This window comes from Xiphophorus hellerii, chromosome 2, assembly GCF_003331165.1.
Source record: "Xiphophorus hellerii strain 12219 chromosome 2, Xiphophorus_hellerii-4.1, whole genome shotgun sequence".
Taxonomy (NCBI): Eukaryota; Metazoa; Chordata; class Actinopteri; order Cyprinodontiformes; family Poeciliidae; genus Xiphophorus; species Xiphophorus hellerii.
The window spans coordinates 11,966,090-11,978,354 of NC_045673.1; the positions used below are offsets into that span (position 1 = coordinate 11,966,090).

The 12,265-nt window shown below is 36.0% G+C and overlaps 1 long non-coding RNA gene across 1 annotated transcript in view; it reads left to right on the forward strand.

Annotated features, from left to right (window-relative positions):
* The first annotated feature begins 98 nt into the window (after window positions 1–98).
* LOC116730091 (uncharacterized) overlaps window positions 99–12,265 on the forward strand; it is a 43,676-nt gene continuing 31,509 nt past the window's right edge. Inside the window, exons 1-2 of the long non-coding RNA XR_004341259.1 lie at window positions 99–660; window positions 6,709–6,823. This is a non-coding gene — a long non-coding RNA (uncharacterized LOC116730091). The remainder of the gene's footprint in view (window positions 661–6,708; window positions 6,824–12,265) is intronic.

Here is a 12,265-nt window from a genome sequence, read left to right on the forward strand (position 1 = left end):
TTACTCAAGTGCTTAGACATACACCATGTGAGGACTTGCTTAGGGTCCCTTTTTGATTGCATTCAAAGGCCCTGGCATGTTGTTTTGTCTACTGTGTATGCAGATGTCTTGTGGCAGGAAGTTTTGGCTGAGATGCTTTCAATGTATGTCCTGCAGGACACCATATGGTATGGAGAAACACTGCGGGGAAAGATATTGATTACTTCACTGAAGGAGTAGACGGGTAAGAGCTTCCACTTCACACCTCTGTGACACACTCTCACACACACATATGAGAAAGTGGATGTGGGAATCAGACACAGACATGCACACTTCTCACTGTTCCCACTGTCAATCACAGGTTTCTAGGAGCTCATCCCTGGTCCCTGCCGTTCCAGCTCGGATATGCTGGCCGCTCTAATAAAGGCCTCATTGTCTGCATGGCATGCATATATGCAAAAAGCCCAGAAAGCCAGCTTTGTCCCATAAGGGTCGCTCAGCGAGAGAGCTTTGTGCCTTTCCCCATAGAAATACTGAGAAAGAAAGAAAGAAAGAAAGAAAGAAAGAAAGAAAGAAAGAAAGAAATGAAGAAATGAAGAAATGAAGGAAAAATGAAAGAAAGAAGGAAGAAATCAGTGTGATAAATACGGGCATCCTGATAATATGAAACTATTTCCACTGGTGAGTTGTCATGTGTGTATATTTTTGGGCATGCGGAAGAATTTAACAGTCTGCTTCATAACGGTGAACTGCTCCAGCCCAAACAACAGGAAGAAGGTCCTCTGGGATTTTGCTTCCTCAGTCTTTGACTCCCCACAGATTGTTTGTGTCCTCGCATTAATAGAATTAACCACGCTTCATTTCCCATGGTCCTCTGTCCTGTTCTGGCCTTACGACGGATAAAGACTTGCAACAGAGGAGTGAAAATGCTCAGAAGTGTGCCGAGTATCTATCAGACAATAGGTTTAGTAACAAGCATTTAACTTGGCTGGTGAAATTACATGTTTAGATAGAAACACAAATAAGTAGCTAATAAGTATGGTTTGTATTTTGGAGTTCTCTTGTGGGCATTTGATGTGAGATTTGAAAATTTGTGCCACAGTTTGGCCAAAATATTAACAAAATCCAAGTACCCACTTCTGAATTACGCAAATAAGACATACCTTATCTAATAGGGTTAAGGGATAAATAAATATTTCTTTTATATTTTATGAGAAAATTAAGGTGGATGCATTCATTTGGTTTTCAATTCAGGAAAAGAGAAATTTTCACAGGAGCACATTAGCACAGTTGTAAACCCAAACGTCACTGAAAGTTAAAATTTACGTCTTTTAATGGTTTTAATTGTACTAGAAATATGGACTATATGTGGAAGGCTCCTGAAGGATCTTTCCACCAACAATGAATGAATTGTACTTTTTAACCTACTTGACATACAAAGTTTAAGAAAAATTCTGCATGACACACTATTATCTCTCTTAAAGTTTTGTAAAGAGACAATTTACACAACATCACAAACAAATATGATCTAATTAGCAGATAATTTTATAAAAAGAAAAATTCCAAAGGTCTGCAAGAAATTTTGAACTGGAGTTTAAAACCTATTGTCTTTCCCTACAGTACGGCTCAAGCAAAGTAATCAGTATTTGTTGTTGGTTTTCTCTCTTCCTGTTGCTCTTGACATTATTTCCTGTTGTTTAGGCAAACAGCTGAAACAGAGAAAGTCCCAAAACAGAAAAAAGCACCCAGTTACAGCAGAGACAACGCATATCGTGGTAATTAGCCTTTTTTCAAGCCCTTTTTCAAAGGCCTTAATCTAATACTATAGTTAATAGTATTTGATGAGGAAGAATGTGGCTGAAATTTGCAAACAATAGACAACACAAAGTGTGAAATATAGTAGAGGAATGGGTTTCATAATGTTACCCCTGCATAATTCTTCTTTATAAACAAATACCTCCCTGTTTTGTGAAAAGCCTAATTAAAAGTGCACTCTGAGGCTGTAGCTTCCATCAAAGCCAATATCCTCTCTCAGTTTTTAAGAAGGTTATCTGGACTAGCTCCAAAGTTAAATAGCTTCCTCTTTTATCTGTCCCATGGCTCCATCAAGTGTCACAAAATCTGGCAAGAGGATTTTTTGGTAATCTTGCAGAAAAACAGCATGGGAACGCATTCCCTTGCCTCAGTTCTTCACTGGCATAAGAATTAATTGTTATTTTAGAAACAAACAATACATTTGTCTGTTATTTTAGAGACCAAAAAAAATAATACAATGCCTCACAAAAGTAATTAGACAGTTTAATTTTTTCCCCTTTTTTCAAACTTCAATCTTCTTGGCATTTTACATGACAAAGCAAAACAGAGTACTTTATCAAAGCACTCCATCACATGGAAATAGAAAAAATAAAAATAAAATAAAATTCTTTAGAAAAAAGGAATTCACTAAAAAGTGTGGTGTGCTTTTGTGCGTAGTCTCCTTTATTCCAATACCATAAAACTCAATGCAACATTGTATCTTCAGATGTTTGTTAAAGAACATTAGTGAAAAAACAGCATCATAAATATTAGATGGGGGTTTTATATAAAATCAACTTTTATGAGCTTTATAGTATGTTGTAATGTTATTCCCTCATCAAAAAACATACCTGCATCATTGCTTTGATTCTTTCATGCATGTTTGAGGAATGCTTGAATCTCCTGTGGCAGCTATCTGTCAGTGGTTGCTCTCACAGAGCGCCGCCTATTTCCACAGAGCTCCTCCTTGGAGCTGCAGTCTCCAACCTGAGCTTTTGCCTCACAGAGCACACCTCAGTGCCCTGTCTTTTATGTCATGTTTGATGTACAGCAGCTGTAATGGTGACTGTATGATGTTTTTATAATGGAAAGCACTTTAAACTGCCTTGTCACGTAAATGTGCCATACAACTAAACTTGACTTGACATATAACAACTGAAGATAACATAATCACTTTGATTGTGCTACAACCAAAAACTCTGGATAACGTGATCATCAACGCTTTAGGAGGAAGAATAGGTTACTGGACATACAGTACAGACCAAAAGTTTGGACACAACTGTGTGTCCAAACTTTTGGTCTGTACTGTATATTTGTCAAAGTTTCATTTCCAGTTTTCCACAAGCCACCATGTTGGGGGCCACAGAAAACGTAAGGAAGAAAGCTATTTGGTCAAACACATCGCCAAAATTATATTTTTGTTCCTAGAACGCCATCTCCATGGTGGTGACAGCACCAAGCTGTTTTCTTCTTTTTCTTCAGTAAAAAGAGTTAATGGGGATGTAGACAGAGGGCAGTAATAGAAAAAAACCTTGTAGAGATTGCAAAAGATTAACAAAAAAAATTGAGACTGGGGCACAACTTTCAGCAGGATTCCAACTCTTAGGCATACAGCCAGAGCTACAATGAAGTAGCTTAAAGTCTACTGTGTTAGAATGGCTTTGTCAAGTCAAGACCCAAATCTGATTGAGAATCTGAGGGAAGGTATGAAAACTTCCCTTACAGAAGCTCTCCATCCAAACTGATTGAGCTAAGTTGGAAATGGATAACAGAATAAATCAGAAATTATATTTGATTTATGGAAGCAAATATAATTGCTTATATAAGTCAATTATATAATCAATATTATAGAGCTTTTATCTGATTTGAGGGACTTTCTATAATAAAAAATAGAATACATAAATAAATTAATAAAGTTTCAAAGTGTTAGCAGGTTGTTTTCCGCTTCTTCACGTGGATTTGAGTACATGACAACAGTGAAGTAAATATGTTATAACCCTAGTACTTTGAGGAAGTCTTTCATTGTTCTACTAAAGGCTGAAAGAAATAAAAAAAATGTGTATTAAATGTCCTTAATGTAGTTTAGATGACAGAATAATAAAATTTGTGTCTGAGATTGTGCATTGTGTTTAAGCTGTTTATAGCTCATAACAGGGGGCTGGTCTCTAATTATCTTGGTTACAGAGGCATGGCCAACAGACTGCAGGCCACACACACTTCACAGAACGAGCACTGACCTGTCTACTGTTCATCTGCTCACCAGTGCCACACAAACACAAATGTATGCACACACACACCCACCCCTACATGCACACACAAATTAAACACTTTGTAAATGACTCATGTGAACGACCTTCTGTCCGGGGTGCTTTACACTTGAACTTTGTTTGCTGCCAACTTATGAGAAATTAGATGGTCTTTGTAATTTATCAATTTCTTTTATTAAAAATTAAAAAAAGATTGTAATTACAAAAGGGTAACACATAATTGCTTGAAATGGTTCAAATTGCAAACAATTTGACAGACTGGAATGCTTTGAATCTGTGTCTTCATATTTATCTTTATAGGTATATTTATACAGAATCATGTGTAAGTGTATTTGTTGAACAAAATATATCAAGTGCAGTACATCTGTACTGCATATGAAATACGTAATTTTTTGAATTCATGAATCGTCTATGTCCTGTTTAAAATGTGTTTACCTTTTTCACATAGGTACACATGTACCCATTTTGCGTATGGTATGTTTTTGGCTTCTTCTCTGAGCTTTCTCACCACGCCCACAATTCATTAGTAATTGACCGCAGCAGCCTCACTCATTAAACATTAACGGCCTACTGGTGAATAATTGATTAATGATATGAGGCGATCTGCAGCAACATTCTGACAATAAGAGCGCATGGATGAGCTGAAGGAGAGGCCTGAACAAATGATGCACTAACTCCCAGTCAGTCAGTCATAATACAATGCATTTAATCTGTGCTTAAGTGTATATGGCTCTCCTGTGATTAGTAAGCTTGCTTTTAGGCTAGGTTTTACAGATTATGATATTTTTCGGCACACACTACAAATTGTGCCATTTAATGTAAAGAAAAACTTTAACATTGGACAGCAAGCCAGGAAAGCATTATCATTTTTGTTAGATTTGAGGGAGCTATATAGTTGTAGCTGAGAATGTGTTGGCCTTGTAAAGCCTGATGCAAACGCAAACATATTTTAATTTTACATCTCCTGGGTACGGTGAATGCAGAAGGATTTAAAATCAAACATTTGTTGATGGGAAGATAGAGAAACTAAGGGATTTTATTTTGGCAGAGAATCCAATGTACTGAAAACTGAACAGTCCATTGAATCATAATTTTGATGCATAAATATTTTCTATGTTGACAATCTTTCTTAAAAACAGCCACTCATATTCTCAGAGAGCGTGATCATTAGCAGATTTGAAGGATGCAGTTATCTTGCTTAGCAGGTGCAATGAAAAATGAAAACATATTTAGTTACTTTTCAGAAAAAAAGTAACTAAATATAACTAATATTTGTGTGTATTGTGATTAAGTTGTTTATAGCTCCTAACAGGGGGCTATTAACAGTTGATAGTTTTTATCTCAAAAGGCTAAAAGGATCTTTCCTGAAGTGAACGCTCATTGAAAATGATAACTATGTTAAAGTTCTAAAAGCCTGAACAGACTTCTCTGCATCTGTGAGCCGCTTGGACCATGCTTACTCACTGCACCTGAATTCATAAGTTCAGTTAAGACCTGCACTCAGTTTTCAGTTTTAGTCTTAGTTTTGTGTGCTGCTCTTGTTGCAGTCTAATTTCAGAATATTTCTTTCTTTCCTTTCACAGGGTAAACTGCCACTCCTCTGCTTAGACTGTATGTAGATTAACACAACTTTATGATGTTTGAAAAACACACTGAACATTAGCTATGCAATAGTGATGGGTCCGGCAACACCGATGCGTCGGCGCATGCGTCAAGCCCTTAGACAAAACCCCATGTTGGTGCACGTATTGCTTTCAGCAAGTCACGTGACCAATACAGGAACTGTTTCGAAATGACACTGGCACACCAAGCTGTATTTATAAGGAAGCGAATCTTTCAACGGGATGCATTTGCCAAAAGAATTCTTTATCTTTTACAGTACAGTGTCAACTATGGAGCCTCAAGGCAAACAAAAGGTTTTGTAGTTTGGGACAATTTTGATCTTACATCAGAAAATAAAGTATTGGTTATCACTTAGTTGTTTCATCCGGTTCTTTTCAGTTTCTATTTGCCAAAGTAGTCTACAATGTAGTCAATAGTTTGTATAGAATTACAAGAATGTAATATTTCATATATTTAAATTAAAATCCAATCAATAATTATCTATCGACTGATATGGAACTCTTACATTGTGATATGTTTTACAGCCATATTGTCCAGCCCAACTTTGAAGTAATTGAACACATTGGTCCTGTCATTTGTCTCTGAAATTCGGCTTCCTGCTTAGCATTCCAATTTATATTTTTAGTGTATCTTCTGGTCAGCATCATCAAGGGTGAGATTTTCATATACACTTTTGCCTGTTTCATTTAAATTGTACAGAAATCATTTTATCCCTGCCCATTAATCTCCCATTTGGCTAATTATCACTGTTTCTAATTACAAAGCTTTTAGTTGAAGTGCTTCCTCTGCTTGTGTCTCCCTTTATTATAATTTTTTTTGGTCTTCCACTCATCATCTTCACATTGCCAGTCACAGTGAGGACTCATAGTCTAGCAGTGAGCAAATGCTTAATGAGCGACAACTACAGCTACAACAAAATAATTAAAATGATCTTGAAATAGGCATTTAACTCAGCCAATCTTTACTCCTGAGCAGAAAGTGACATTGGATTAAATTTTTATGCTTTGCTATTAAAGTACCATCCCCACTTTTTTTTCCTTTTTAGCAGATGCCTTGGTTGGAGCTGGCTGCACATGTCTGGCCATCAAGCTGCTATTTCTGCCCGTGCCAGTCGCTCCAGGATTGCAGCTATGAGAAGAGAGCTTTGAAGAGCTGTCCAGGTGAGAGCTTGGCAAAGGCAAAGTGTTTCCGCTCTTTCACAACACAGAGTGCCCTTCGAGGACTCAAATTGCCCTGCAGTGTTATGGATAATACTCAAATCCCCACTGAAATTTCACAAAACACACATGCAGACATACAAAAAGCCCATTTGTAATGCAGACATACAAAAAGCTGGTTTGTGAGTTTGCCTACACTCACACTCTTCCAGGAACACAATTAAGTTCAAGTTAAAATGTAAGGTTGAACCATAGAGGAAAAGGGGAGGAAATTTATCTCAGACAGCATTCCCTCAGGGCTGTTTCAAACAGCCTGGAATAATAATGATAACAAAAATAATAAAAACTATAAAAGTCTATTTCTCACTCTGGACTTAAGTCCTTCCCTTTTTTCATACTCATTTATTTTTACTTTTTCTCTATGTTTTCATCAGATTATATGTTTCAGATTGTGAGAGCATATGTGCTTGAGTGGGTGTTTGTAATTATTGTTATCAAAATGTGCTTTTCTTTGTCCAACCAACTCTGTAGATACACAGAATGCAGTAAAAGTTAATTCCAAGTTGGGCTCAATAGTCTGAATACATTGGAGAAATCTTGTGCAGGACGGATGTTTCCTCAGGGCTAAAGCTTATTTTTGTCTGTCTCCATATATGTGCTTTGCACCAATTACAACCCTAACAGACCTTCTTCTTCCCACCTCAGAAATGGATGATCATGAAGTCACTCTGGTGTTTGTGGAAAGCCTATTTTTTGAAACTCTGATGTCCTTCACAGCAACTCGCGAACAGCTTTGTTTGAGAATTATTTTGCTGGCAAAGGCCCTATGCGTTGCTTGAGGAACAAAAACAAGAAGAACAATCAAGCGTTGCATGCAAACAAGCATTAAACAATTTACCTGCACAACACCACTATTTAAAAAAAAAAAACAACTAGAATCAAATGCAGACAAAGATCTTCTTACATACATTTTAAATTAACCCCTGGAATCATTTGCAGCCTGTATGTTCACAAAGATGCAAATTGCTTCTCCAAGAGAAACTCTGTCGGTAATAAATCATTTCCTGCTCACGTAATCTAAGAGATGACAAACTACATAATTCTCAGAATGCATTTGTTCATGAAACTATGCATAAGCCTGATGACAAGTTTGTTTTTTTTTTTTCCCATTTCTGTTGAGATGGTTTGTGTATGTGTAAATACATCTGCAAGCTGAGTAAAAGGAGTGTGTGAACTGTGACATCAAGTCCTGGAGCCACAATTTTAAGCCACAGCCCAAAGATTGCCTCTTCACTTATTAAGTTAAACAAGCCAGATACTCCGGTGCACCTGGTGAGCCAATGTTAATGAATGATATGATGATTCATATGCAGCAATGCATTTTCATTAAAGTCTAGTATTAGAAATACAGTTAGTCACATGACAAGATGTCAATACAGATAAACACTAAAAATTCTTTGTGATATTTTCTTTTTTTTTCAGGAAGAATTCAAACCCAAAATTTACATACACCAAACAAAAAGACATGCATTTTTCTCAATGTCTGAAGTTGAATCAGACCAAACTTCTCTTGTTTTAAATCAGTTAAAATTATCAAAATTATTTATATTTGCTGATTGTCCGAAAACCTAGTGAGAATGTTTTTTTAAGAGATTTTCTTGCAATTTTCTTCAAATTCAGAAATGTACATACAGAATGATTAATGTTTCTCTAAACAATGAAGGAAAACCCAGATGATGATGTCACAGCTCTGATCCACTGATAGGATAAGAGTTAATTTGGAGACACACTTATGAATGTATTTTACTTGATTTAACTTCAGACGGTGAAAAAACAATTGCAGGCATCTTTCTATTCCATTTATGTAAATATATGGTTTCAACTCTGTCTTTCAAGTTCCCCCAAGCAGATTTAAGGTGTGTACCCAGATAGATTAAAAGTTGAATTTCAAATAAAAAAAACCAACACTTTTACATGTCTTTTTTTTTTTTTTTTAAGTCACAAGGACCTTGGATCTTCACCAGCGTGTGTAGACTGTAATCACAAATTTTGTTTAATTTGTTTTTGGACATACATTTTCCAGGTGATACATGTGATTTATGACTTTACAACTGGACATTCTCACTACAGTTATACAAATATACTGATTAAAGCTAGGCTGTGACATGAACCATTTTTTACGCCAGCATACAAACTAAAGTAGCAGATCCAAAGTCAGTCTCATGCCTAAATTAGAGCACTTAGTAGCAACACATTGTAAACGAGCCTTAATGAGTTTCCCAGCCTTTATTTTCTGCACTATTAGACAGCCCTACGGCAGTGCTGAGATATCTGCTGCTCCTGCTGGGGCTAATATCCTCTAACCGTCATGATGACACTGCCACCAGGCATTGAAGCTCACAGGTAATTGCATGTGCTCAAGACACACAAACAGACCTAAGTATGTATGCACAAGTCATGCAGGAGACATTGCAAAGGTGGAACAACGTGCTCTTCACAGATTACAACAGACTTATACTTTTGATAGCCTTTGACCACCAGACATGTGCTGGGAAAAACTAGCACTGCCCATCACCCTGAACATGCTGCTCCCATTATGGAACATATAAGTGGCAGTATCATAATAAGGGGATGCTTTTCTTAATTAAGGACATTTTTCAGACACAGTGGATTGAAAAAATGGATTAAGCTAAAGACAGGGCAATCCAGTAACAAAACCTATTTAAGACAGGGAAGGACTTTCACTGTCCAGCAGAAAATCAATCCTAAATACACAACCATAGTTACAGTGGTTAGATCAAACTCATTTGTTAGAAAGGCACATTTAAAGTCTAGCCCTAACCCTTAATGGAAATCTGTTGCAATTCTTGAAAATTCCAATCTGACTTAACTTGAGCCAAAACTTTCAGTCACTGCAGGTACAATAGGGTAAAGTACCCTAAAAGAGTTAGAGCTTTAATCGCAGCAAAATGCTACTAAATATTGACTTGAGTGGTGAAACAGAAATGCAAGCTACAGTTTTAAGATCTTATTCATAAGAAAAATGTAAAATCAATTCATCTTTTACCTTAACTTTGTTTTAATTTGTCATATAAGAGCCGAATAAAATGCACTGATGGTGATAGCTGTAGTGTGACAAAATGTGTAGAGATTTAAGGGATATGAATAGTTTTATAAGACGGTGGCAGCTTATTAAATACTTTGTTAAATGTATTAACAAATGTTAATACATTTTAATAAAACACTCCCTTTCCTTAAGGAGATTCACAATTTTTAAAGTGGAACATAATTTTTAGTGTGTGTGGGGGTGTGTTTGTATGTGTGCATTTATACAACATTAATAATCTCATGACTCATCTGAATACTTAATCTCCCTTTCCAAAACAGCTAAAATCATCATCAACAAAAAATAAAAAACACACTAATAAAAAACCCCATCATGCTCATATTTGCAAATCTGTCAGTCCCCTAACAACGTTTGCCAGGAAGTCATGGAGATGAGTTATCCGAATGTGGGACGGCATAAATTAATCATACGATATTAAATAGAGTGACAGATACTCATATCAGCATTTACATAAACAGAGTATAAATCGAAACATTGTAGCTTAAAGTATTGATGATGCTAGGAAGTCAATTTATGCTTTTTACTTCCTGTCATCTTCTTTTTATTCATACTAGCACTTATTATGAAGTAAGTATAGAATGAACTTTTTAGATTATTGTAATAAAACTGATTGCTGGTGATGTTTGAAGGTTTTCTTTAATGCTTCTTGTTTCGTGGTTTGTAGTGTTTATGAAGTTAAAACTGCACTAAATTATGTTCATGTTCACTAATCATAGCTTCTCAAATGTAACCTGATTTTAGAATACCGTACTTTTCTTTTTTTCAGAGAACTGTCTGGACAGCACAAAAAGCTTGATTCTCAGGATTCAACACAAAATATGACACTTTTATCAGACTATAAAAACTAAGAGCTGGCAAAGATTAAATTACGAAATTTTGTCCATATGTGTCCATCTGAAGTGCCATGGACATTCAGGCAAACAGCTATTTGGTTGGTGAGATTAACTGGTTGAAATCTATGTGTTTCTAAAGTGTAGGTGGCTGTGTCGATTCTTATAAATTTCATTTGACAAGTAAGTTTCTATTGTCCCAAATGACAATTATGTTTTAAATTACTACACTGCAGCATTTAAAGTTCTCTGAGAACATAACCAGATCAACTAGTGATGCACTATATTCTGTTCACATCCAAGTATCCCAGAGTAAAACAATTAAAACTGCAAGGATGCATGAATAACCACAATGTTAACCAGGGTGTCTGAAGGCCATTAAAAGTCATTAAATTGATTGTGTCATATTTAGAGCCTTAAATTGCATCAAAGAGTAACCAAGCCCCAAATCAACTTTTTTTTTGCAGGTAAGCTGTCTAAATCGGTCCTTAAGGGTGCTATCAATATATTTCTGTGCAAATTTTTACATTTTTGTGTAAATTTGTTTTATTCTCCAATATGTGGCCTAAAACTATGTTAGTGCTGACTTTCATGCATTGAACAGTGGCTACTGCAATCAAATTTTTCCATTCCAACAGCACTGTGTTGTTGATGTCTACGTCACAGCCCGTGCGTTCGGGTATAGAACCATCTCACGCAGATACGTTTCAGTGGAGTTGGAATAGCCAGCATTGATTGATCACATTTTTTTGTGCTAATCAGATCACTCTTAACATCGACACACAGAAGGAGCATTTCTTAAGATTATCTTAAGAACCATGCCAGTAATCAGGGCATCCTTAAGATTGTTGGAAGAAACAATAATCGGTATAAAAACCTTGCTCTGTGAACTTGGCATCAGTTGGCAAAGAGGCTGTTCCCACACATATCAGACAACAAAACAGTTTCAGGATTTCTTCAAAATATCTCTACTTCAGTCTCTAAATGTTTCAAAATTTCAAGTTGAACCAAGTTCAACCTTCTCTCCCTAGTTTTCTTGTATTCCTGGGATCACATTTCAAACTTTTCTCCCATTTTGTTATACTGAAACAAAGAGGAAGAATAAATCATCCACAAAAGTTAATTGTTGTTTTCTAAGAGACTCTAATACTTTGCATTCTCTGAACTGTTAGAAGTGAACTTCATTTCCTGCAATTTTCAGTCTCATAAGACTTTTAATATACAGCATGAGGGAGATATGAAAAGTAATAAAGCAGTTGTTCTTTTTAAACCTTTTATTTAATTTCACACATTTCTTCAAAATGTATGTAGACTTTCAGGAATTAAGCAGTGCTTTTGGATCTGTTTTTCGGCAGCTTGAGATCTAGTTCAATCTTTTTCTCAGAACTGTCAATTTTTGAAATAACCAACAAGACCAGGACAAGATCTACTTAATTTAAAGTTCATTCTCAGCGCTTTTCAGATATTATTTGAAAAAGGCAACACAGT